Here is a 26384-nt window from a genome sequence, read left to right on the forward strand (position 1 = left end):
CAATGAAGAATTTTATGCCACTGTAATATGACCTTCTACATCAGATGCCTAATTGGTAACACAATTAAATTGAGGAAAATATTGCCCCAACTGCAAAAGAAGCACAGATTAATAAAGAAGAGGACCGGAGGATATACAAATAATGACCAGTTCTTTGAATTCTGTTCAACAAGTACTGTACTTAGTTAAGTGCACAGCACTGAGAGAAACCCAGGCCAACAAGTATTTCAAGGTTACAAAAAGGAGAGTTGAAGACATAGCCTCACATTAACCCAGCCGCACAAAGCCAAATAATTCAAAACTATCCTTTAATGTCTGCCTCTATAAGCGAGTGCACCCTACATTTAATGTTTAATAGTCTGCATCACTGTGGTTCCGGTTGCCATTTTTAGATAATCAGCTCCTTGAAAGTAAGGTAAACGCCCAACTTTTTTCAGTGATTAGACGGTGTAATGGGGAACCGAATAAAATAATGCAACAGTCTTTCTAAAAGTCAGTTTGGTTTTAACTGATTACAAACAAAAAGAGTTTAACAGTTTCCCACTAGGCAAGTGTGCCAACCGACTTAATTTCCTATAACCTTATCTAGGAAACCAGGCCCCCCCCATCTGAAACTTAATGATGTATAGCATGCCCCTCTGGCCTGGCCCGGCCTATGCAGAGTGCATTCTACACAAGGCCCCAGTGCACCAAAGGCCCAATTTTGGCTATAATCTCAGCGATTTAAGGAAGTCAGCAACCATTCATCTCACGTGACCTCAAAAAGGGGCGCAGTGAAGCCGAGAATAAACCACGCTCCTTTTTCTTTCTGTATCAACTTCACTGCCCAGTATGAAGGAAGTAGGCGGGGAGGTGGCGCAGTACTGGTGGGCAGGGGAAGCTAGCAAATAAACGTGGGGTGCTGTGCCATCTACTTTGGGGGAGCTAGACGGCGAAGAGATACGCCCGCTCACGCGCAATGCAGGGCTGAAAATCGAAGACTGCCACACCCCCCGGCAGCCAGGGACACGGCTTCATCTTTCTCTTTCTCCAGCAGAAAAGGGGCCCTCTCTACGGAACGCCCCACCTGCAGAACACTGCTCCCGGCCCCCCGCACCCCGAAACGCACACCCTGGAGCCGCCGCGGGTGGGACTCGGCGCTGGGGGGCGGCAGAGGAGAGAGGGCCGCGACGACGGAGACCCGCGCATGCGCAGATCCGGGTACCCGCCCGTTTACCTACCGTTGGAACCGCGAAGCCCCGTTCCCCGACCGCGGCCGCTTCTCCAGGACCCGCGGCGACGGCAAGAGGGCGAGTACTGAGGCCCCAAGCAGCTCCTCGGCCGGCGAGCCTCTTCCTGAGGCAGCCGCTGGAGGGAGGCTGAAGCGACGGCAGTGGCTCGGGGCCAGCCCGGTAAGCGACCCCAGGATCCCCCCGGCGGTGGCGGCTGCGGAGACGCGGAAGAGTGGGCGGGAGCGGCGACGAAGGCAGCGGCTGAGGCGCAGAGCCTCCCTAACGGCGAGCGGGAGGAGAGCGGAGGGCGGAGGGCGGGCGGCTACCGGGCCGGACGTGACGTGCGTGGGAGGGGGCGGGGCGGGCCGCGGGCGGGGGGAGGGGCGAGTGCGCCTCCGGGGCAACCCGGGCTTCCCCGCGTCCCCAGGCCGCATTCCCAGAGTCTGCGAGCTTAAGAGCCGCCGTTCTTCCCCAAACCCAAATTTGGGTTCCTGAGCTAGCGTGCGAGAAGTCAGGCGCGGGCTCGAGGGAGTGGTCTGGGGGTCCTGGGGAGAGGACGAAGGAGGGATAAAGGGACAATCCAGAGGACTGAGGTCGTTCCTGGTCTCTGCGTAGGAGGCCATACCCGCATAACCCCTGCAGAAGGCCACAAAAACCCCGGGCCCCCTTATCCAGTTGAAGAGCACGGAGACCTTAGCAGAAAACGGCCGGGACAGGCCTAAGTGGTGACTCATGTTCCCATTCACAGCAGTGTAGGACAGATCAGGGACTATGGGGCTGCACCTGCGCGCTGTCGACCCCCTACCCTTCCCTTTCCCCTAAGGACCTGACCTAGACTCCAGAGAGAACATTGATGCTCTGGTGCTGACAGGGTCTGGGAATGTGGAAGTCGATAGAGTGCGTGCTCACAAGGGACTTCATATACTACGGAGGAACTTCGGAAATAGAGCTGAAACAAGGCAGAATGAGGAGCTCTCTGAGCCCAAGAGTCTGTACTTGCTTAGCTGCCCAGACCAACCCTGCAGCTCCCTCCCACTCACAGGGGTATAAATATTCAATCAATCTCCTCTTCCCTTTAACCTAAGAGCTTTGAGATCTTCCGTTCAATAAAAAACGCAGTGTTCTGCCTGTAGACTCCTTGACAGCAAATACGAACCACCACAATTCAGTTGTCCCCTACCTGCCTGAGCTGGAAGTCAGTAACCCGGAAAATGTAAAACAAGAACTTAGAACAAAATTCTTTAAAAATAAAAAGTCACCGTATGAGATGATCTGTAAATGTGTTACAGAGGCCAGGATGGCTCCCAAATTTCATCAGAGAGACTAAAATAAATCATCTGTAACCTAAGTGTCACATGCCCAGTTGATGCTGTCATAACAGAAGGGTGGCGTCCACAAAGAGTCTAGAACCAGCAGGATCTGAATAATAGTGTATTGTGGGGCTCCCGCTCGGTCCAGGAGAAAGGTGACTGATTCTAATGACCGAAACCAATAGTCCTGTACCGGCCAGCCGCAAAGAAGGAAAAAAAAAAAAGCCAATACCCCTTAACTTTTAATTAAGTTAAAAATCTTAATTTAGATTCAGCCACTCATTCAGCACATACTTAATTAGAGTGCTTACTATGTTCTAGTTTAGTAGGATACATCGGCAGATAAAATTCGTCCTTCGTGGAGTTTATATTCTAGCAAACTTAAATTCTAGATTTAAGTTTGAAGAACATACAAAGGCCCATGTGCTGATTCTGAACTTAGTGAGTAGTTCCATAACTCAAGGGGTCTCTATATTAAATTAGCGCACCCAGTAAGAAGCGATTGTCCAAGATATGTGACTGAGGCTAGTTATACTAGTTACATGGCTTTTGTCAATAAATTCACATCCTGGTATATAAATTAGCTTCTGTTCATTGTATTGAATTATGAAGTAGTTTTATCCAAAATAATTTCTTACAGCCTGATTAAACTTGAAGGAGGTGAAATGTGTTTCCAAATTTGCCAAACTGAAGATCAAACAGAGCCTGCTTTCATAGCAACCCAATCATAATGCATCCTGTGTATTTAGCTTTGCATCTCTCTTTAAACATCTTAAATGGAAGCTTTACCTGTGATTACATGCTTGGAGAACAGAGGCATCATGGTTGCTTCAAAAGTTTAATCATAAGGAAGAAAAAATCATGAGAGTAAATCCTAAGAGCGTAAAAACCCTTCTGAACCTCCCCTCCTCTGCAACACAGGCTCTTGTTGACATAATTGACTGTAATAGGTACTTTGCTCTGAGTGTGAAACCCAAGATGTAAGCTCCCAGAAGGCAGGGACTCCCTTGCACTCACATGCCCTTCTCATAAAGTATGGGCTCTCAAAAAACAGATGAATTGATTCACTGACCATTTTCTCTCTGTAATTCTCCAGAACATGTCCATGGAAGATATTATCTACATCCTACTTGATAATATGGAACCAGTATGTTCAACATGCAGGGCTCATTTGGGTATAATTTTTTTTTTTTTTTTTTTTGTCGTTTTTTCGTGACCGGCACTCAGCCAGTGAGTGCACTGGCCATTCCTATATAGGATCCGAACCCGCGGCGGAGCGTCGCCGCGCTCCCAGCGCAGCACGCTACCGAGTGCGCCACGGGCTCGGCCCATGGGTATAATTTTTAAAACAAAACAAAAACCCTTATTTTTGTCTTTCACTGTCCCTTTCTACCTGTGCAGTGGGAATAGATCTGTCATGTACCTATTTGAAAACTCTGTCAGGTTCCATGAGTTTTGTGATAGAAAGTCCTATGGTCTGAAAAAAAGTAAAAATAAAAAATAAAAAGTCCTATGGTCATTGATTCACAAAGAGTGGAACTTTTCTCTTTTCAGCTGGGACACCTGGGTCACTGCTTGCCCTCGAGAGGGGAACGTAGTCATCTCTAACCCTGCCTGGTGTTTCTCCTCTCTTAGCTTATTAACCAGAGCCTAAGGGAGGGGGAGAGAGGAAAATAAAGGGGAACAGGAAAGTTCTTAACTTTTACCTCCCTGTGATGGCCTAACACTCCCTGGGTTTGGTAGATGTTTCAGAGACTACCACCATCCCCCTTTGCTGATGGTTTCTCACCCATAATTCCCTTGATCTGAGCAGAAGCACTCTATTCTGGCAGTTCTTCACTCCCTCATTCAGTCCCTAGGAATCTATCTGGTGGTCCACCTCCAATTACTTGTCTGTTGAAAACTGTTCATCTCTATAGGGGTCTTCTCAGGCAGGATCTAAGCTAGCTCTCACTCTGGTCCATTCACAAGTGGCACTGGGGCCACCCCTTATTGTTGTACAAAGTTGTACACTCTGTACCTTGGGGGGGCCATTCACATCATCATCCTCATAGATATTTGTATACAGTATTTATTTTGACAGTTTTCCAGCAGGTGGCAGTAAAGTGTTTTGTCCAAGCTAAATTTGTACGACTGTTTTCCAATAGATGGAATTGAAGTGTCTGGACAAAGGAGAGTCAAAAACAGCATTTCAGATAGCTCTTTGGCCAGGATAAGAAGTGATTGGTATAGGCCATGCCTGTGTGTTTCTAAGAAACCCTCTGGAGGTGAGGCCATACCAGGAAAATTATTACTTGAGATGGGATTTTTTTAGTTATTTCTCTGCAAGATGACTTTTAAGGCCAAGGTAACAAGCATTCTACCCAACTTATCTGAACAGAAGCTTTATGCCTCTCAGAAGTAAGATCATGAGTCAAATTACTGTAGAAAGAATATATACGGGTATTTTCTGTAACCTGGACCATGTGCTAGACTCCAGGGAGGACATATTTGCTTCCCCAACATCACCAGCATCACTAGGATGAAACTAGAAGTCCAGGAGTAGCGCGCTGTCTCTGTAGTAACTTTACAACTCATGCCCTCATTATTCAGAGAGAATGTAAATGAAATTCTTCCCTCCTTTACATTAGTTTGATTGAATCCAGCTCTTCCAGATGTAGCAGGAAGTTGAGTCCATCTCTTGTGCCATCAATAAGGAAAATTTCATTAATCAAGTGTCCTCCTTACCCTTACCAAACTCACTTCTGGCCAAGGCTATTTGAGTACTAGGATATGGATCAACTTTTGTTCAGTCAAGGCTACCATTATCTTTTTAAAGACAATGTTAATAAGAAACTGGAGGGCCGAGCCCATGGCGCACTCGGGAGAGTGCAGCGCTGGGAGCGCGGTGACGCTCCCATCGCGGGTTCGGATCCTATATAGGAATGGCCGGTGCACTCACTGGCTGAGTGCCGGTCACGAAAAAAGACAAAAAAAAAAAAAAGAAAGAAAGAAGAAACTGGAGCCACAGTAGCTAGCAAGAACCAAAAAGACATATTCCGTCCCTCCCAATTCTATCACTTAAAAAGCGAAATAGATACAACCAACATTTAATACTTGTGTATGTTGAACTTGGAATAAGAAAACCTGCATTTGAGTTCTAACGCTGTTATTACTAGCCTTACGACTCTCTCATCAATTTACTTAACCTCATTGTACCTTAGAGTCCCTATTGGTGAAATAGGAAAACTAATACTTAAACAAATTGGAATGCACAATAGTGTTTTATAAGTCATATACTACAATTTTTTCACTTCCCTCTCCTGTACTGCTTTAAGAGTCCTAAAGAAGTCTCTGGAAATATTTTGTTTCCATATCTGGATTTTTATTGCTAGAGAAGAAGCCCCATGTGGAAATATTTCTTGGCAGAAGTTGCCAAATACTTGTCCATTTGCTTTTAAATGAAAACCAAAAGCCACTAAGAACCCCCAAACTCTTCGTGATGTTCTTAAGATCTTCTGATCCTTGTGCATTACAATAAATATAAGCACAACTCTTCCCTAATTTTTTATCTTTGGTGGCTGGCTGGTTCAGAGATCCCAACTCATGACCTTAGCATATATAAGGCTGCACTCTGCCCAACTGAGCTAACCGGCCAGCCCCTCTTCCCTAATTAGAAGCATGTTTAAACTGCCTGCTTATCAAATAAGACATGAGTGTAGACAAGCATGGGAAAACATATGCAGTTTTGTGTGCAGGGAGAAAACTACTGCATATAGGGAGATGAAGTTTTAACTACTCTGATTCTCTCACAGTAGTAAAATGCTATCAAATTCAACCAAGCTTGACTACTTAATTTTCTCTTTTTTTTGAAGTACTCATCTCTCCTGGGAAGAAAGAAAGGACTAAAAGCCCATGAAATTTAAATCCTCTGATAAAGGAGAAGCAACTCACCATTAGAAAGTGGTATTGCTGGCTCTTCTGAAAATGCAGTGGAAGTCTATCTGTGCCACTTTGCCCAGGACCATTATGCCAGTGTGCAAGAATGCATGTTCTTCATAAACAGAAAAATATTACTAGCTGCAAAGAGAAGAAACTGTTCCAGGGTGTACAAATCCCACGCCAGCATCCAAAATAATGGGAAATACTGTTCTGATTTTAGCAACCCAAAGTAACCTTTGCTCCATTTATTTATTCAACATATAATTCTTGAGCAACTATTATGGGCCAGGCCCTGTACTAGGGCATATAATCCTGATCTCTGCTCTGTAAAAGCTTCATCTTACATATCTCTGGAATAGGATGTTTTGGAACAGAACCAAAGTTAATGTGGATTTCAGCTTCTGTGTTCATTTATACAACCATTGGTGCCAATCACATTCAGTTTGGGGAGCTGGAACAATTAACAGTAACACTCATCTTTGCCAAGTACACATTTTTTGGCCTGATAACTTGGAATTCAGTGTATGCAATAATGTAAGCTAATGTGATCATCAGCTATAAGACTAATTTGTTTTGGTTTCTTGATTAAATTCTTATAATCAGCTAGATTTTTTTTGACAATCAGAACTTTTATTGTTAAACATAAATAAATAACAAAGATTAGATATTCCTTTCTCTTCCCTCTGTCTGTATCTGTGTAGGGGAAAGAAAAAAGTGCTCAGGGATTCAATGAGATTATGACCCTCACAAAACCATGAACCTTCTGCTACCCCTTTAGCCAGAAGTACAGGCAGGAGAGTCTCGCCATTCTGTGTATTCTACCTCTTCTTTAGAGATCTTAGGCCTTTGGCCCTTCCTACCATTTGACCAGCCAGCCTTCTCCTCACAGACCTTTCATTCAACCATACCTTCTGTGGCTAACTTGGCACCTCCATTGTTTGCATATTGCAGTCTAACTACAGCCATGTTTTTGCCAAACATATACACCTGACTGCTCTTTTCGACTAACAAGGGTATAATTATTTGCAGAAGCATTTAATGTTTTCTCAATCCCCAAGCTCATCAGCAGAGATGCTCTGAAGCCTGAAGGCTCTAATTAAGGCTTTAGTAAGGGAGAACCCAAGCTGTATACACAAAAGAAAAGTGTTTTAGTTACTATGCATATATCTTCTCCTTATTATAGTATGGCAATGTTTGTATCCTAAATAAGTATTTTGCTGAAAACAGGTACTGTAAAAATAGTCATTGAAAAAAGAAATGGCCCATAGTTTAACCATATCTGTTGCTTTTTAATAATGTTTTGTTATTTTTTTTCTTCTTGTTTGTTTTATGGGTATTGTTTCCTCCACCTGCAAACACTTTAATAGCAATTATTCATTACACAAAAAAAATATTTATTGAGTTCTTACTATGTGCCAAGTACTATGCTAAGTGCTAGAGACACAGCACAGAACACATTAGACATGATTCTTGCCTTGTGGTGAACACAGTGTGATTATGCTCATGGTATGGCAAACCCCCACTTATTGTTCAATAAACCTAAATTCAGCTTAAGTGTCTTCAGTATCACTTTACCTGGGAAGCCTTGTGTGACCTTATCTAGGTTGACTAAGGCATCTCTATTCTGTAGGCCCCTGGCATGTTGCCCATATATCAGATTGGTGACCTCCCCAAAACTAGGACCACTGAAGGGCTACCTTACCTACAGAGGGAGAGGGTAAGGATACCTGATGCTCTCCTCCTTAACTGTGGATAGAGTTGAAAAAGAGAAAAAGGGTATCTTGAAATTAGGCACCAAGAAAAGACAAATTAATCTTTAAAGAAATAATTTGGCCAACAGATGACCTTTCAAATAGTAACAGTGGAAGCCAGAAGATATTGGAATGTAACTTCAAAATGTTAAGAAAAATTACCATCAATCTCAAATTCTATACTCAGTGAAACTATACTTTAAGGAGGAGAATAAAATAAAAACATTTTTTCAGATAAACAATATAAGATTTGAAAAATCAGATAAAGTTCAGATTTTTAAAAAGAGAGAATTTACTACTGATAGATATTCATTAAAGGAAATGCCAGGAGGCTGGCCAGTTAGCTCAGTTGGTTAGAGCACAGCCTTATAACACAAAGGTCATGGGTTTGGATCCCCATACCAGCCAGCTGCCAAATATAAATAAATAATTAAAGGAAATGCCAAAGGATGTACATCTGGCAAAAAAAAAAAAAAAAGGAAAGTAATCCCAGAAAGAAGATCCAAAATGCAAGAAGTAATGGTGAACAAAGAAAATTGTAAACATGATGTAAATCTAAACAGTGGAAAAGAAATTTTAAAGACAGGATAAATAGTAAATTATTAGATAGCAGAAATAAATCTAAATATGTGCATAATTACAATCAGTGTAAATATATTAAACCTTCAATTAAAGGTAAAAAAATGTTAAAATGAATTTTTAAAATGCAGCTAAATGCTAAGATTAAAAGCAAATATATATATATATATATCAGACTAGTTTAATTTACACATGTCATCAATGTTACTCACAGTCAATGGAAAAGTGTACATATAGGCACCAAAAGACATATACAAAAATATGCATAGCTGCATATTTTATAATGGAGAAAAAATGGATACTCAAGTAGCTATCAATGATAGAATGATGAATGATTAATAAATTCTGGTATATTTCTATCACATAATACTATACAACAATGAAAATGAACAAAACTATAGCTACAAGCAACAATGTGATGAATCACACAAAAATAATTTAAATGAAAGAAACTAGACACATACTAAAATCAAACACATACTGTATGATTCCATTTAAAAAACATTCCTATAGCAGGGAACACTAAACTATGATTTAGAAGTCAGGATTGTGGTTAAGGAAGGAAGCCTTTTTTGTGAAGGAAGGAATCAGTGATTGGGAAAGGCCTTGAAGGGAGATTCTGTCTCTTAACCTAGGTGAACATTGCATGGATGTGTTCACTTAGGGACAATTCAGTGAGCTATACTCTTGTGATTTGAATACTTCTCTGTATGTATTTTATATTTCAAAAATTTTAAACATAGGGCTGGCTGGTTAGCTGAGTTGGTTAGAGCATGGTGTTGATAACACCAGGGTCAAGAGTTTGGATCTCTGTACAGGCCAACCACCAAAAAAATAAAAATAAACAATAAAGAAGACAACATGAAATTGCAAAAACAAACTTTTTTAATAGGGATTGTGCATAAGAGGAAATCCAAATGGCCAATAAATGAAAATACTCAACAATGTTAGTTATCAGGGAAAAGCAAACTAAAAAATGCAACTATAAATCTACCATAATATACTTACCAGAATGCTTTAAAATTAATGTCTGACAAAATCAAGTATAGAGCAACAGAATCTCTAAAAAAAAAAAAAAAAAAAAAAAGAATCTCTCATTCACTACTAGTAGAAGTATAAATTCCTACAACTATTCTGTAAGACAATTATCTACTTATCTACTAGCATTATCTACTAAAGTTGAAGACATAAAAACTCTGTAACTAAGCATAAAAACCTCTAAGTGTTCTGGTCAGGATGGCAGAATAGACAGTTCCCAGCATCACTCTCTCCCACAAACAACCAATTTACAACTATAAAAATGTAACATCAGCCAAGCTGGGGTCGCTGGAGCTCAGGGGAAGAGGAGGAGAGACCTATGGAGTTCATGAAGGCCAGAGAAACCATGATGAGAGAAAAGAAAAAACTGCTCTGAGCATTTCAGGCCGTGGCCACATGGAGCAGGAGCTGGCAGAAGCTGCAGCTGTGCCCTTCGGATGGAGTTACTTGGAGGCGGCAGGGGAGAAGAGGACTTTGGTGGCCCCAGGACAGCAAGACCACTAATAGGGATCCCATGGACCCATGCAAGAGCAAGGAGCTATAACAACTGAAAAAAGGGAGCCATTCAGAGGCCGGTGAGTCATCACAAGGGACTGGCGGAGGGAAGTGTTTGGAGCACGGGTGGTGAGGGAGACAGGCCCACTGGGAGAAGACTAGGACACAGCAAGGACAGCCAACCTGTACCCCAATCAGCGCAGGAACACTCAGAGGAGACTGGTCAGGAATGCAGAATTGCATGGGGTGCAGTTTGATGAAAAAACTCAGGCCCAGATCAGAGTTTCTACACAACCCAGATCCACTAGGTCTCTGGAGAGCTGGAAGTACCTATAAGGTACTTCCATTAAACCCTGAGCTGCACAAAAAGCTTTCCCTAGGGAAACAGCAGCAAACCAGCAATTTAGCTCAACAACACAGCTCAAGTTCTGGTTCCAGCAGGAAGTTCCCCCATTTTAGAAGTTAGCAAAGGACAAAAAATTAGTTCTGGCCTGCAGATCGGAGCTGGGTCCTGGAGAAGTTTGAGAGGAGCCGCTGCCGCCACCACCGGAGAAGCAGCCATCTATTCTCTTTCTCCACGGCAAAAGTGCAGAGCTGCTCCGGCTCAGCCTGCGAGGGAGCCCCGGGAGCTGCAGGATTTCTCTGTGACATTCATTTTGTGCCCTGAAACCAGAGTCTTCCCTTTGCTCAACACTACAGTGGAGGTCAAGATGGCGGAAGAGGAGAGCTACCTGCCGCTTTTCCGCCACGAGTAGAAACAGCCTGAGGCCCGCACCAGATGCAGCTGTAGCAAAATTGGTGCAAAGGAACGGCTTCGAAAGTGTGTCTTTACCCTGCCGAGAACTGGAAATCTTCCCCCAACCCGCGCACATGAACCGCCAGTGGACCGCGGCCCATGTAGCAGCCACAGCTACAGATGTGGAAACATGGAGGCCTGAGCCAGCGTGTGTCACCCCGGCTGCAGTGGTGACCGCGGCTTCTGACCCCCCGCCCCCACCCACCCATCCCTGGAGCTGGAAGCGAATCAACCCGCTGCCGAGACAGGGAGATGTCCAGTGGGAGAGGCAGAAGGTCAGCAGAGACCACACGCCCTGCGAGGCCGCCACTACGTGATCTAAAAGGTAGGCTTCACCACTGCCACCCGGCTTCACTCCCAGCCCAGCCCAGTGCACACAGAGCAGGGAGACGTCCAGCAGGGGAGGCAGGAACTCCACGGGGTCGACGCTGCTGCCGCGCAATCCAGCAGCCCGGCCCAATGTGTACGGAGCACAGAGTCACCCAGCAAGGGAGATAGAAGCTCCATAGAGCACACACACCATGTGCGGCGGCCGCCGCTGCACAATCCAGTAGCAGGTAGGCTTCACCACCGCCACCCGGCTCCATCCCAAGCCCAGCCTAGCGCTCACAGAGCAGGGAGACATCCTGCAGGGGAAGGGGAAGCTCTGCAGACACCACATGCTCTGTGGTGCCACAGGGCATCCCAGCAACCCGGGCCAGAGCACAGGGAACAGGGAGTCACTGAGGTAGCCATACCAAATTGGCAACCACAGCAACATCTTAGTCAGTCAATAGTGTCAAACCTGTGGACTGTGAAACCCCCTGCCACAATGAATAAACATCAAAGAAAAGATACCAGAAATACGAAAAATCAAGAAAGTACACCACCAAAAGATAATAAATCTCAAGCTCTAGATCCTGTACAACAAGAAGCCCTTGAAATGACTGACAAGGAATTTCAAGTGATAATTCTAAGGAAACTGAATGAGATACAAGAAAACGTAGCTAGACATCATGATGAAATGAGGAAAAGTATACAGGACCTGAAAGAGGAAATGTACAAGGATATCAATGCCCTGAAAAAAAATGTAGCAGAACTTGCTGAACTGAAGAAGTTATTCGGGAAAATAAAAAACACAATGGAGAGCTTAACCAACAGGCCTGTGGAAGTTGAAGAGAGAACCTCTGAACTTGAACATGGGCTGTCTGAAATAACACAAGCAGACAAAAAAAAAAAAAGAAAAAAGAATCAAAGGCATTGAAGAAAATCTGAGAGAGATATCAGACAACCTTAAGTGCTCAAATATCCAAGTCATGGGTATTCCAGAAGGGGAGGAAAAAGGAGGTTGCATTGAAAACATATTCAACACAATAGTAGCAGAAAACTTCCCAGGTACAGGAAAAATCACAGATCTTCAGATCCAGGAAGTTCACTGATCTCCAAACGTACTCAACCCAAACAGGTCTTCTCCAAGACATGTTATAGTCAAATTGGCAAAACTCAAAGACAAAGAGAGAATCTTAAAAGCCGCAAGAGAGAAGTGTCAAATCACCTATAAGGGAGCCCCAATCAGGCTAACATCAGACTTTTCATCACAAACCCTAACAGCCAGAAAGAAATGGGATGATATATTCAAAATACTAAAAGACAGAGATTGTCAGCCAAGAATACTCTACCCTGCAAGGCTATCCTTCCGAAATGAAGGGCAAATAGTATATTTCTCAGACAAACAAAGACTGCGGGAGTTCACCACCACACGACCACCCTTACGTGAAATTCTCAAGGGAGTACTGGGTTTGGTTCCTGAAAAATAACTACTACTGCCATAAAAAGCCAAGAAAAATCTAAACCCACTAGTATAATAAAAATGGCATTCATGAAGAAAAAACAAACAAACAAAAAGGCTATCTGCAACCTAAGGATCCAAAAAACACAGAAAACAAACAGTAAATCAGAAAGCAAGGAACAAAAGACACCTAAGACAACCAAACAACAATCAATGAAATGCTAGGAATAAATCAACACCTTTCAATAACAACTCTTAATGTAAAAGGCTTAAATTCCCCAATCAAAAGACACAGACTGGCTGACTGGATTAAAAAGGAGGACCCAACTATATGCTGCCTTCAAGAGACCCACCTCACCCATAAAGATTCACATAGACTAAGAGTGAAAGGATGGAAAAAGATTTACCATGCAAACAGAAAAGAAAAACGAGCTGGAGTAGCTATTATATCTGATAAAGTAGACTTTAAACTAAAAACCATAAAAAGAGACAATGAGGGACACTACATAATGATAAAGGGACTGATCCATCAAGAAGACATAATAATCATAAATATGTACACAGCCAATGTTGGAGCAGCCAGATTTATAAAACAAACTCTATTAGACCTAAAGAAGGAAATAGACACGAATACCATAATAGCAGGGGACCAGAACACCCCACTGTCAATATTGGACAGATCATCTAGGCAAAGAATCAGCAGAGAAACACAAGGTCTAAACAATACTCTAGACCAATTGGACTTGGTAGATATCTACAGAACATTCCATCCAACAACCTCAGAATATTCATTCTTCTCATCAGCACATGGATCATTCTCCAGGATAGATCACATATTAGGTCACAAATCAAGTATCAATAAACTAAAAAAAATTGGAATTATCCCATGTATTTTCTTAGACCATAATGTATTAAAATTAGAAATCAATAACAAATGAAATTCTGGAAACTATACAAACACATGGAAATTAAATAGCATTCACCTTAATGACATATGGATCCAAGAAGAAATCAAGCAGGAAATCAAAAAATTTATTGAAACCAATGAAAATAATGATACATCATACCAAAACCTGTGGGATACTGCAAAAGCAGTATTAAGGGGGAAATTTATTGCATTAAATGCTCACCTCAGAAGAATGGAAAGATGGCAAGTGAACAACCTAACACTTCACCTTAAAGATCTAGAAAAACAAGAACAATCCAAACCTAAAGTTAGCAGACAGAAAGAAATCATTAAGATCAGAGCAGAACTTAATGAAATGAAACCCAAAAAATAATACAAAAGATCAATGAATCAAAAAGTTGGTTTTTTGAAAAGATCAATAAAATTGACAAACCTTTAGCATGGCTAACAAAAAAAAGAAGAGAGAAGATTCAAATAACAAAAATTAGAAATGAAAAAGGTGATATTACAACTGATTCATCTGAAATACAAAGAATCATTTGAGACTACTATAAACAACTATACGCCAACAAGTTTGAAAATCTGGAGGAAATGGATAAATTTCTGGACACACACAAGCTCCCAAAACTGAGCCATGAAGATGTAGAAAATCTGAACAGACCAATAACAATAAAGGAGATTGAAGCTGTTATCAGAAAGCTCCCAACAAAGAAAAGCGCAGGACCAGATGGACTCACAGCAGAATTTTACCAAACATTCAGAGAGGAATTGACACCGATTCTTTACAAACTATTCCAAAAGATTGAAACGGACGCAAATCTCCCAAACTCTTTCTATGAAGCAAATATCATCCTGATACCAAAACCAGGTAAAGATATAACCAAAAAAGAAAACTACAGGCCGATATCCTTGATGAATATAGATCCAAAAATCCTCAATAAAATACTAGCAAACAGAATACAGCAACACATACGTAAAATTATTCACCACAATCAAGTGGGATTCATCCCAGGGATGCAAGGTTGGTTCAACATACACAAATCAATAAATGTGATACACCATATTAATAAAATCACACACAAGGACCATATGATCATCTCTATAGATGCTGAAAAAGCATTTGATAAAATTCAGCACTCATTCATGACAGAGACCCTCTATAAGTTAGGTATAGAGGGAAAGTATCTCAACATAATTAAAGCCATATATGCCAAACCCACTGCCAATATCATCCTGAATGGGGAAAAGCTGAAAGCTTTTCCTTTAAGAACAGGCACTAGACAAGGATGCCCACTCTCACCACTCCTATTCAACATAGTGTTGGAAGTACTAGCCAGAGCAATCAGAGAAGAGAAGGAAATAAAGGGCATCCAGATTGGAAAAGATGAAGTCAAACTGTCCCTGTTCTCAGATGACATGATCCTATATATCGAACAGCCTAAAGACTCTACAAAAAAACTCTTGGAGTTGATAAATGATTTCAGCAAAGTAGCAGGATACAAAATCAACACACAAAAATCAGTAGCATTTCTTTTCTCCAATAGTGAACATGCAGAACGAGAAATCAAGAAAGCCTGCCCAAGAATAGCCACCAAAAAAATAAAATACTTAGGAATTGAGTTAACCAAGGAGGTGAAAAATCTCTATAATGAGAACTACAAACCACTGCTGAGAGAAATTAGAGAGGATACAAGAAGATGGAAAGATATCCGATGCTCTTGGATTGGAAGAATCAACATAGTGAAAATGTCCATACTACCCAAAGTGATATACAAATTTAATGCAATCCCATCAAAATTCCAATGACATTTTTCTCAGAAATGGAAAGAACTATCCAGACATTTATATGGAATAACAAAAGACCACGCATAGCCAAAGCAACGCTGAGCAAAAAAAATAAAGCTGAAGGTATAACACTACCTGACTTTAAACTATACTACAGAGCTATAATAACCAAAACAGTATGGTACTGGCATAAAAACAGACACACTGATCAATGGAATAGAATAGAGAATCCAGAAATCAACCCACACACCTACAGCCATCTGATCTTTGACAAAGGCACCAAGCCTATACATTGAGGAAGAGACTGCGTCTTTAGCAAATGGTGCTGGGAGAACTGGATATCAATATGCAGGAGAATGAAACTAGACCCACACCTTTCACGATACACTAAAGTCAACTCAAAATGGATTAAAGAATTAAATATACACCCTGAAACAATAAAACTTCTTAAAGAAAACATAGGAGAGACACTTCAGGAAATAGGACTGTACACAGACTTCATGAATACGACCCCAAAAGCACATGCAACCAAAGGAAAAATAAACAAATGGGATTATATCAAACTAAAAATCTTCTGCACAGCAAAAGAAACAATTAACAGAGTTAAAAGACAACCAACAGAGTGGGAGAAAATATTTGCAAAATATACATCTGACAAAGGATTAATATCCAGAATATACATGGAACTCAAACAACTTTACAAGAAGAAAACAAGCAACCCAATTAAAAAATGGGCAAAAGAGCTATGTAGGCATTTCTCAAAGGAAGATATACAAATGGCTGACAGACATATGAAAAAATGCTCAACATCACTCAGCATCCGGGAAATGCAAATCAAAACCACACTGAGATACCATCTAACCCCAGTTAGGATGGCTAAAATCCAAAAGACTCTGAACGATAAATGCTGGCGAGGTTGCGGAGAAAAAGGAACTCTCATACATTGTTGGTGGGACTGCAAAATGGTGCAGCCTCTATGGAAAATGGTATGGAGGTTCCTCGATCAATTGCAGATAGATCTGCCATATGACCCAGCTATCCCACTGCTGGGAATATACCCAGAGGAATGGAAATCATCAAGTCGAAGTTATACCTTTTCCCCAATATTCACTGCAGCACTCTTTACAATAGCCATGAGTTGGAACCAGCCCAAATGTCCATCATCGGATGAGTGGATACGGAAAATGTGGTATATCTACACAATGGAATACTACTCAGCTATAAAAACTAATGAAATACTGCCATTTGCAACAACGTGGATGGACCTTGAGGGAATTATATTAAATGACACAAGTCAGGCACAGAAAGAGAAATACCACATGTTCTCACTTATTGGTGGGAGCTAAAAATAAATAAATAAATCACACACACACACACACACACACACACACACACACACACACAAAAAAAAAAAACCGGGGGGGGGGTACATAACAACTATAATTCCTTGAAGTTGATACGACAAGCAAACAGAAAGGACATTGTTGGGAGGGAGGGGGGAGAGGGAGGAGGGAGGGAGGTTTCGGTAATGGGCCACAATAATCAACCACATTGTATATTGACAAAATAAAATTAAGAAAAAAAAGGGGGGGAGGAAAAAAATCTAAAAAATAAAAATAAAATAAAAAAAACAAAAAATTAGTTCTGGTGCAGGCATACCACCAGCACTTTAGGGCCTGCCTGGTAACCGGAGGCTTGGAGCCAGGGACTGGACCCCTCTTCCATATCCAGGCACACCACACCAGTACCTAGTGGCCCTCCTGGGGACCCAAGGCATGGAGAAGGGGACTGGACCCCCCTCCAACAACCAGGGACACTGTGCCAGTGCCTTGGGGCCTGCCCAGAGATCTGAGGCTTTGAGAAGGTGACCAAACCCTACTACCACATCCAGGCACGCTGTCAGCACCTTGGGGCCCCAGCCAGGGCATGGAACCAGGGACTGGACCCCCTCCCACAACCAGGCACACCGTGCCAGTGCCTTGGGGCCCACCCAGTGACCTGAAGCATGGTTCCAGGGATTGGACCCCTTTCCCACAACCAGGCACACCACACAAGTGCCTCAGGGCCCACCCGGGGACCCAAGGTATGGAGCCGGGGACTGGACTCCCCTCCCACAACCAGAAACACGTCCAGCAACTTGTGGCCCTGCCCAGGGGCCCAGGGCTTAGAGCCGGGTTCGGACCCCTTTCCCACAACCAGGCACACAGCGCCAGCACCTCAGGGCCTGCCCAGGGACCCGAGGCTTGGAACAGAGGACCAGACAAACCCCACAACCAGGCATATTGCCCGTGCCAAGGAACATGCCAAAAACATCACCTCCATGTGAGTGGCCCACCACAGCCTCCACAATATCCACAGCTGCTGCAAAAGCAGCTAGACGTCACAGCCATCACACAGATGGTCCATGAACACACAAGGAGAGTCCGCAGCAGAAATAAAGAAAAGAAGAGGATGTCTCTCGCCACAAAGCCCATTTCAGAGTGACAGAAGAAGCATCTGTTCTATGATAATATTGGGGGACCTGATCACACCTCTCAGCATTGGACAGATCATCTAGGCAACAAATCAACAGAGTAACCATTATTCTTTCAGAAGGAGAGAAGAAATCTCGGGTAATTGGAAGGGGGAGGGAAAGGGGGATGGGGAGAGATTGGACAAGGGGCATAAAGAATAATTACAATTTGTAACAATATATATGCTAGTAATATTGATTTGATCAACATATATCAATGTTGAAACCCAAAAATATGTATAGTCAATTTTGATTCAATAAACAAAATATATCAAAAGAAAGAAAGAGAAAAAAAAAAGAAAAGTGATGAGGACAGACATTCTTGTTTTGTTCCTGATCTTACAAGGAAAGCTCTCAGTGTTTCTCCGTTAAATATATTAGCTGTGGATTTTTCATACATGTTTTTTTTCAGGTTGAGGAAATTCCCTTCTTTTGAGTGTTGTTATCATGAAAGGGTATTGAATTTCATCAAATTTTTTTTTCTGCATAATGTATTGAGATGATCGTGTTTTTGTCTTTATTCTACTAATTTGGTGTATTAGATTAATTAATGTTCATATGTTGAACAAGTCTTACCTTCTTGGATATATTTCACTTGGTTATGATATATAAGATTTTATATGTTGTTGGATTTAAATTTCTAGTATTTTTTGAGAATTTTTGCATCAATATTCATAAAGTTTTCTAGCATGTGGTTCATTCCTTGGGATGTCTTTGTCTGCTTTGGTATCAGGATAATATTGACTTTATAGAATGAATTCTATTTCTGTCTCTGTTTTTGTCTGTTAACAGTTTGACTGTTAAGTGTTTAAGTGTTGATCTCTTTGAATTTATTCTATTCAGAGTTTATTGAACTTCTCGAATATGTAAAAAAGAAAAAAAAAAACCTCTAACTAAGAAATTCCATTCCTGAGTATATACTCTACAGATCTATGTGCAACATGAATACCAGAATACAGGTGCAAAAATGTTCAAAGCTGCCTTAATTTTAATAGCCCAGAAATGAAAACAACATAAATTTCCAGCCAGGGAAGAATGGACTAGACAATGAAATACATACAACAATGAAAAAATGAATAAACTAGACTTAGACCTACAGGGAACTGCGCGGTGTAATCTTACAATATAGAAGGTAAATAAAATACAAAAGAAACATATGTATAGCTTTTTTATATAAAGTTCAAAATCAGACAAATCTCAACTAGTCAGAAGTGCATACATAGGTGGTAAAACTACAAAGAAAAAGCAAGCAACTGATTACTGCAAAGTCAGGATAGTGGTTTATCTTTAAGGAGAGAGGGGAGTTTTGTGATAGACAAGGGCCACAAGGAGAACTTTGGCGAAGGGGTGTTGTCAGTGTTCTTCTTCTCCCATTAGGTGGTGGTTACACAGGTGTTTGCCTTATAATTTTTTTTTTATATTGTACATTTATATTTTCTGCCTTTTCTACATATGTGTTTATTTCACAATTTTAAAAGTTGGAAACAGCAGGAAGCTTAAGTGGTAGTATCTGAATTGCCTTAGTTTGCTCCTGAAGCTCAACTTAGAGGTATTGATAAATGCCAAGAGTTTAATGTCTAGAGAATAAATTTAACTTAATAGTTTAATACTATTAGGCACTGTCACCATACCAAAATAAGGGTATTTCTTCTTTTCACTTGCTCAGAAAACAACCCAGACTTGACAAATATGAAGTGACCTATTTGTAGAAAAGAAACAAAAGAAAAATAGTTCTTTAGGTGATGGGCAGAACAAGCATGTGGCAAAGGAGTACACAAAGATGACTATGGGGGCAGAATAATGACGTCCTAAAGATGACCACATTCTACTCCCTGGAACCTGTGAATATGTTAGGTTAGGGGAATTAAAGTTACAGACAGAATTAAGGTTGCTAATCAACTGACCCAGAGACAGAGAGATTGTCCTGGATTATCTGAGTGGGCCGAATATAATCACTAGGGTCTTTATAAGTGAAAGAGGAAGGCAGAAGAAAGGGATTGAAATGATTTGATATGAGACTAACTCGATCTGCCATTGCTGGCTTTGAAAATGAAAAGAGTCCATGAGCCAGGGAATGTGGCCAGCTTCTAGAAGCCAGGAAAGGCAAGGATATTGATTTTCTTCTAGAGGCTCCTAGATTTTCCCCTAGAGACCTGAGAGACCCATGTCAGATTCATACCCTATCATAATAAACTTGTGTTCTTTACTGTTATTTATTTTTTTTATTTAATTTTTTATTTTGGGTAGCCGGCTGGTAGGGGAACTGAGCCCTTGCTTGACCTTGGTTTTACTCCTGTGCTCTAACCAACTGAGCTAACTGGCCAGCCCCTGTGTTTTTTGTTTTTTAAATAACCTTCTTGTTTTATTTTATTATTATTAAAAACCTTTTAATTTTAGAAATACAGAAAAGTTGCAAAGGCAGTACAGGGAATTCCCAGCTTCCCCTAATGCTAGCACCTAATTTTTTTTTTAACAGACTTTAGAGCAGTTTTACAGTCACAGCAAAATTGAGCCGAAGGTACATTTTCCATATATCCCTTGCTCCCACATACAAATTTGTGTTGTTTTAAACCACTAAATTTGTGGTAATTTGTAAAAGCAATATATACCTGTCATAAAAAACTAATACCAAATGGCATTTTTAGGGGGGAAAAAAGAGGAAGACAATTTAGACCACATACATATGTGGTAAAATGCTAAAGAAAAATAAGAATAATTAATCAAAAATTCAATATAATTGTTAATTCTAGCGGATGGTATGGAACATTTGGTGTGGACACCCCCACACACACCTCCCAGGAACAGGGCCACACTAGCATATAAGCAGTCTCTATGTGAACTAGAAAAAGGATTGTTCTCTGGGAAGAGAAGTTAGAAAACTACATCTCCACCGAGCATACGTAGGCCCAGGGACCGCATGGCCTAAAAGCAGATAGTGCCTTTGTACCCAAGGGAAAGGCCCTACTCTCCAGGATGCAGATCTCCCCCACCCCCACCTTGGCAAGGCACCTTTGTGCAGTGCCCAGACTGCATCACCATGCTGCAGTTCTGCCTGGGACCTTCAGAGCTTTTGTGATACAGACATCCCCAACTTCACACAGTTCAACTTAACGATTTTTTGACTTTATGATGATGGTGCTTTCAGTTGTGTACATTAATGGTGCATCCCTGTACAACCATTCTGTTTTTTACTTTCAGTATAGTATTCAGTAAATTACATGAGATATTCAACACTTTATTATAAAAGAGGCTCTGTGTTAGATGATTTTGCCCAGCCGTAGGCTAATGTAACTGTTCTGGGCACATTTAGGATAGGCTAGGCTAAGCTATTATGTTTGATATGGTTAGATGAATTAAATGCATTTTTGACTCACAATATTTTCAATTTATGATGGGTTTATTGGCACATAACCCCATTGTAAGTTGAGGAGCATCTGTATTTTACTTCTTAAGCTGATGGAGGGTATGTGGTGTTTTTCATAATTATTCTTCAAATTGTATATATGCATTATATACTCTTGTGTATTGTTCACAGTATACATAATACATTAAAATATTTAGCAATGTGATGAAATGTACTACCATTTTATCCTATGCAACCCTTTGCCACTACTTCAACACCAGCCCCCCTCTGTATACAATCTAAAAATCAGGGAATTCTGAAGGATATTAGAGTGATGCTTTTCTTAACTACATGAAAACTCTTTTCAGGGTTGAAGAAGTTACCCTTGAGCACATGAACAGCATTCTCCTTCTTTCAGCTCTTATTCCTGTCTTTAATAAGAGATTTTGTCCATTTTCTCACCCAGACATTGTCCACAGTGGTGGGAGCTAAATGTGCAAACCACAGAGAAGTTTGTGGGTACGTGTAATCCAAAAAAAGCTTTCCAACACCTAAAGAAAAATTTCATTACGAGGGATTTAGCATGTCTGTCAAAATCTGGCATGCTGACCTGAAAGCAGGCAAAAAGGCAGATAGAAGAACTTCGAAAATTCTGTGCCAGCCCAGGATTCTTGGATTTTGAGATACTGCAACTCTAAGATTGCCTTTCCTCTTCCAAAGAAGCCCAGGAGCTTTCTTTTTATTAATAGAGTGCCTTGGGTAGGACGGAAGGCTGCTGAAACACCTGTTTTCATGCAGTCCTGCTGTCTTCAGAAGGGATCACTTGTGTTCACTGGTTCAACAATCAAACCCACAAACCATGAAGTGGAAGTTTTGCTTCTTAAATGCAAGCTCTTCCCACACTTCCAGATCCAAGAACTGCTTGGCTGTATCCAACTATGATGCTGGATCTAGGCAAGTACTTACAGAGGGCCTTAGAAATAATCTAATTCACACCACCATCCTTTTTTAGAAGTTTTTTTTCTTCAAATACAAAAATAATACATATTTGTTCCTGAGTTTCAGCACCAAAAATAATAATAATAATAATACATAGTCGTTGGGAAAATTCAAAGAATTTAGAAGAACACAGAATAAAAAGCAAAATTCTTAGTTCTTTGGTTATGGTTCTCTTTAAAAAAAAAAAAAAGTAAAATTCACTCTTCACGCCCTAATCTTACTCCCCTCCCCCAAAAGTAAACCTTGTGAACTATACCTTCCAAACGTTTTTCATACATTTATAAAATGCACACACACAATTAGTTTTTTCTTAACAAAATGGGACTATACTATGTTTTACATCCTTTTTATATATAATATTCCATACAAATATGTTCATATTAGTAAATGTTTCCAGTTTTCTCTATGAAAAACAGTATTGCAATATGTTTTTATACTTGTATGTATATTTCTGTAGAACAGATTCCTAGAAACAAAATTCCTGAGTTAAAAAGTAACACATTTAAAACTCGATCATACTACCAAATGAAAGGACGAGTCGACACCAGTTGACGATCCACCAGAGAGGGCTCGTTTATTGGGCGGCACACACACATATATATAGGGCTTTTAGGGAAGGCTGATTGGCTTAAAATACAATCCCTACTTAGAGGGCAGCCAGCGCCATGATGGGGTGTGGCCGAGAAGGACTTATGTGATCAGGGTGTGATCCCTTGGGGCATTTGGGTTCTTACATTCCTCCCTTTTTCTTGTTTTAGGAAAGGGGACATTGAAGTCATCGAGCTACTTCCTGCTGAACTGGGGCATTGTGGGGGGGGCAAAGGGAGGAAGGTACATAAATACCCATTCTGAAACCCCAAAGGAGGGTGGAGAAACAAGTAATTTCAAAAGGGGAAAAGTCCATAAACGTTCCTTGAAGCCAAAAGTCGAATATGCACCGGTTCCATTGTTCATAGTTGGAGACTGGACAAGTCGAATATGCACCGGTTCCATTGTTCGTAGTTGGAGACTGGAGGGAGCAGACAGGCGTAGGTGGCAAGGGCGTGTAGGAATGCATTTCCTCTGTAAGGTGGTGTCTCTTCAGCATCGGCTGAGGCGCTCACGAGATGAGGCGGGGGGTTCATCCGTACCTAGAAGCTGGTAGTTTCTAAGCAAAGCTGGTTAAAGGCCTGATTAGAGATTTTTCCCACTTGGGTTTGAAGAAACCTAATGATGCAGGGCAAGAAAAGGCAGGTTATGAGGATAATGATTAGAGGTCCCAAAATGGGCCAAATCCAAGTTAGGATAGGGCTTAAAATAAAAGAAGAAAAGGGGTTAGAACTGGATGTGGTTTGTAGGCTGGAAGCTAAGCCGGTGAGTTTGATGATGTTTGTTTCTACTAGACCAGATTCATTGATAAAATAACAGCATTCTTCCCCAAGGAAGATGCAAGTACCTCCTTTTTCTGCAGTGAGGAGGTCTAGTGCTCTACGGTTTTGGAGGGTGACCTGAGCTAAAGAGGTAATTTGTCTCTGTAGAGAGGAAAGAGATTCAGCAGTGGAGGTCAGAGCCCCTTCAAGTTTAGCATTTACGTCTTCGACCACCCATAAACTGTGTCCTAAGGCTCCTCCCGACAGGCCTGCTCCGACCGCTGATGTTGTTAGGGAAATACCAACCATGATCGGGAGGAAGGCGGCCCTTTTTTGCCTTGAGGGGGGATATGAAGAAGATGGAACAGTTCTGAACTGGTGTACAGAGTGAGTTGAGGGACGATGGTGACAAGAAGGCATGGATGTAAGATTAGGCAGGATGGAGGTAGAGAGGGTTCCATTGCACCAGAAGAAAGAGCCTGGTGGGGTTGAGGAAGGGAAGTGTTTAAGGGGACGGCCGCCAGGAGCGGTCGCATGAGAGAAAACAATTTCCGGGAGAGAGAGAGAAAGATGAGTGTTTCAGAAATGATCTGTTGCCAGGTGTAAATGGGTGACCCTGGGGAGCTAGCAGAGGGGCCTGAAAGCTCCCTGGGTGAAATGAAAAGCCAAGGAGAAGGTTCATGTCTCCAGAATTGGGGGTAAGGCTGAGGTCCGGGATAGGCGGAGTTTGAAAGGGTCGGTAGGATGAGGGATACACTTAAAAGAATGGTGTGTTAAGTTCTTTTGCAGCTTGTTATTGGAGTTCTCGGTGGCCGAGGGCGGATAGTGCAAAGGATGACAGGACATGGGCCTTCCCACTTAGGGGTTAGGGGGGGGTTGGGTTCTGGGGAAGTGTAGAATATTAATTGGCCTGGGCTGAGTGAAAGGTTATTTTTGGAAAGTGACGGATCTGGAAGTAGCCAGTCCTGGTACTTCCATAGCTCAGTGCGAAGGTGGGAGAGCAAGGGTAAGGCCATAGTGGGTGGTATGGGTCCTTCAGTCGCTGTGATCCCCGGGGGTAGGAGGGGCCTACCATACATGACTTCAAAAGGGGAAAGATTGGAGGGCTTTTTTGGGAGAGCTCTGGTCTTGAGTAGAGCGAGAGGTAGAAGACGGACCCAATCAAGGTGTAATTCCAGAGACAATTTAGTTAGTATAGTTCTCTCTACCTTTCCAGATGCCTGAGGTTGGTAAGGGCAATGTAGGTGCCAGGGGAGAGAGAGTGACGGGGAAAGTTTTTGTATTATCTGGGTGGTAAATTCAGGTCCATTGTCAGATTGAATGGAAGTGGGCATCCCAAATCGTGGGATGATTTGGGAAAGGAGAGTCTGTGCTATAGTGGAGGCCTTTTTATTGGATGTTGGGAATGTCTCTACCCATCCTGAAAAGGTATCAAAAAACAGCAAGAGGTATTTGAGGCACCGGACAGAAGGCATGTGCGTAAAATCGACATGCCAGTCAGCCGCGGGTGTGAGACCTCTGGCCTGGTGGGAGGGGTATGGCCCAGGTTTGAGAGGGGTGTTAGGATTGGTACGCTGGCAGATTGTGCATGAGGAGGAAATTTTTTGCAAGAGGGCTTTGTCAGATGGGGTGACTGAGAAGAAGGCTTGTAAAAACTGGGCTTGGGGGCTAGAGTGAAGCAGGTCATGGAGCAAGCGAAAGAGTTACCCTTGGTGTTAAGCAGACCGCGTTCTTTCCATATGGTGGCATGAGACAGAAGTATATGAAAGACATATTTGGAGTCAGTGTATAAGTTAAGAGTTCTTCCTTCAGCTAGAACGTAGGCTCGCGTGGCAGCGATAAGTTTGGCCTGCTGGTTGGTAGTACCCTTGGGTAAAGGTTGGGCCTCTATAATCGAATCAAGGGAGACTATGGCATAACCTGCATAATGAGTGTTTCCTTCCCTGAATGAGGACCCATCCGTGAACCATGTGAGATCAGCGTGAGATAGGGGTCCCTCAGTGATGGAAGAGCGGTAAGGTATAAAATTTTGAAGGCTTTCTACGCAGCTGTGCAAAGGGGTGTTGGGGGAATCTGGTATAGGCAATAGGGTAGCCAGATTTAGGGGTGGGCAGGTAGTGAAGGATAGGGCAGGATTTTCCAGAAACGAGGATAGGAGGGTTAGGATTCTGGAAGGTGGGAGGGATTGGAGAGCCTTATAGGTAAGGAGGTCTTTAAGGTGATGTGGTGAGAGAGTGGTGAGAGGTGCCCCTAATGTTAATTTGGATGCCTCCTTATGCAGTAACTGCCCCGCTGCCAGGCTCTTAGACAGGGTGCCCAGCCTTGTACAGTGGGGTCTAATTGTTTTGATAGGTATGCTACGGGGGCAAAGGAGGGGCCGTAATTCTGTCCTAGAACACACAGAGCTTGTCCCGTATTTTATAGAAGGGGGTGATGGGAATGACAGCGGTGTTAACAAGGCGGAGATCTTGGACGAGACGAAAGGCGCCATTAGGTTTTTTTACAGCGAGTATGGGAGTATTGAAAGGGGAGTGAGTGGGACGGAGATACCCCTTCTTTAATAGGTCCTGAATGATGGGGCTTAACCCGAGGAGGGCTGTTGTGAATTAGTAGGATCTTG

At 42.1% G+C, this 26384-nt stretch overlaps 1 protein-coding gene across 4 annotated transcripts in view; it reads right to left on the reverse strand.

Annotated features, from left to right (window-relative positions):
- Positions 1-1484, reverse strand: part of FAM13B (family with sequence similarity 13 member B) — a 73786-nt gene extending 72302 nt beyond the window's left edge. For all 4 annotated transcript variants that reach the window (XM_063084549.1, XM_063084545.1, XM_063084542.1 and 1 more), the window contains exon 1: positions 1221-1484. The gene's annotated coding sequence lies outside the window, so the exon portion shown is untranslated. The remainder of the gene's footprint in view (positions 1-1220) is intronic.
- Between the last annotated feature and the right edge of the window lie 24900 nt (positions 1485-26384).

The sequence above is a fragment of the Cynocephalus volans genome, chromosome 2 (genome assembly GCF_027409185.1).
Source record: "Cynocephalus volans isolate mCynVol1 chromosome 2, mCynVol1.pri, whole genome shotgun sequence".
Lineage (NCBI taxonomy): Eukaryota > Metazoa > Chordata > Mammalia > Dermoptera > Cynocephalidae > Cynocephalus > Cynocephalus volans.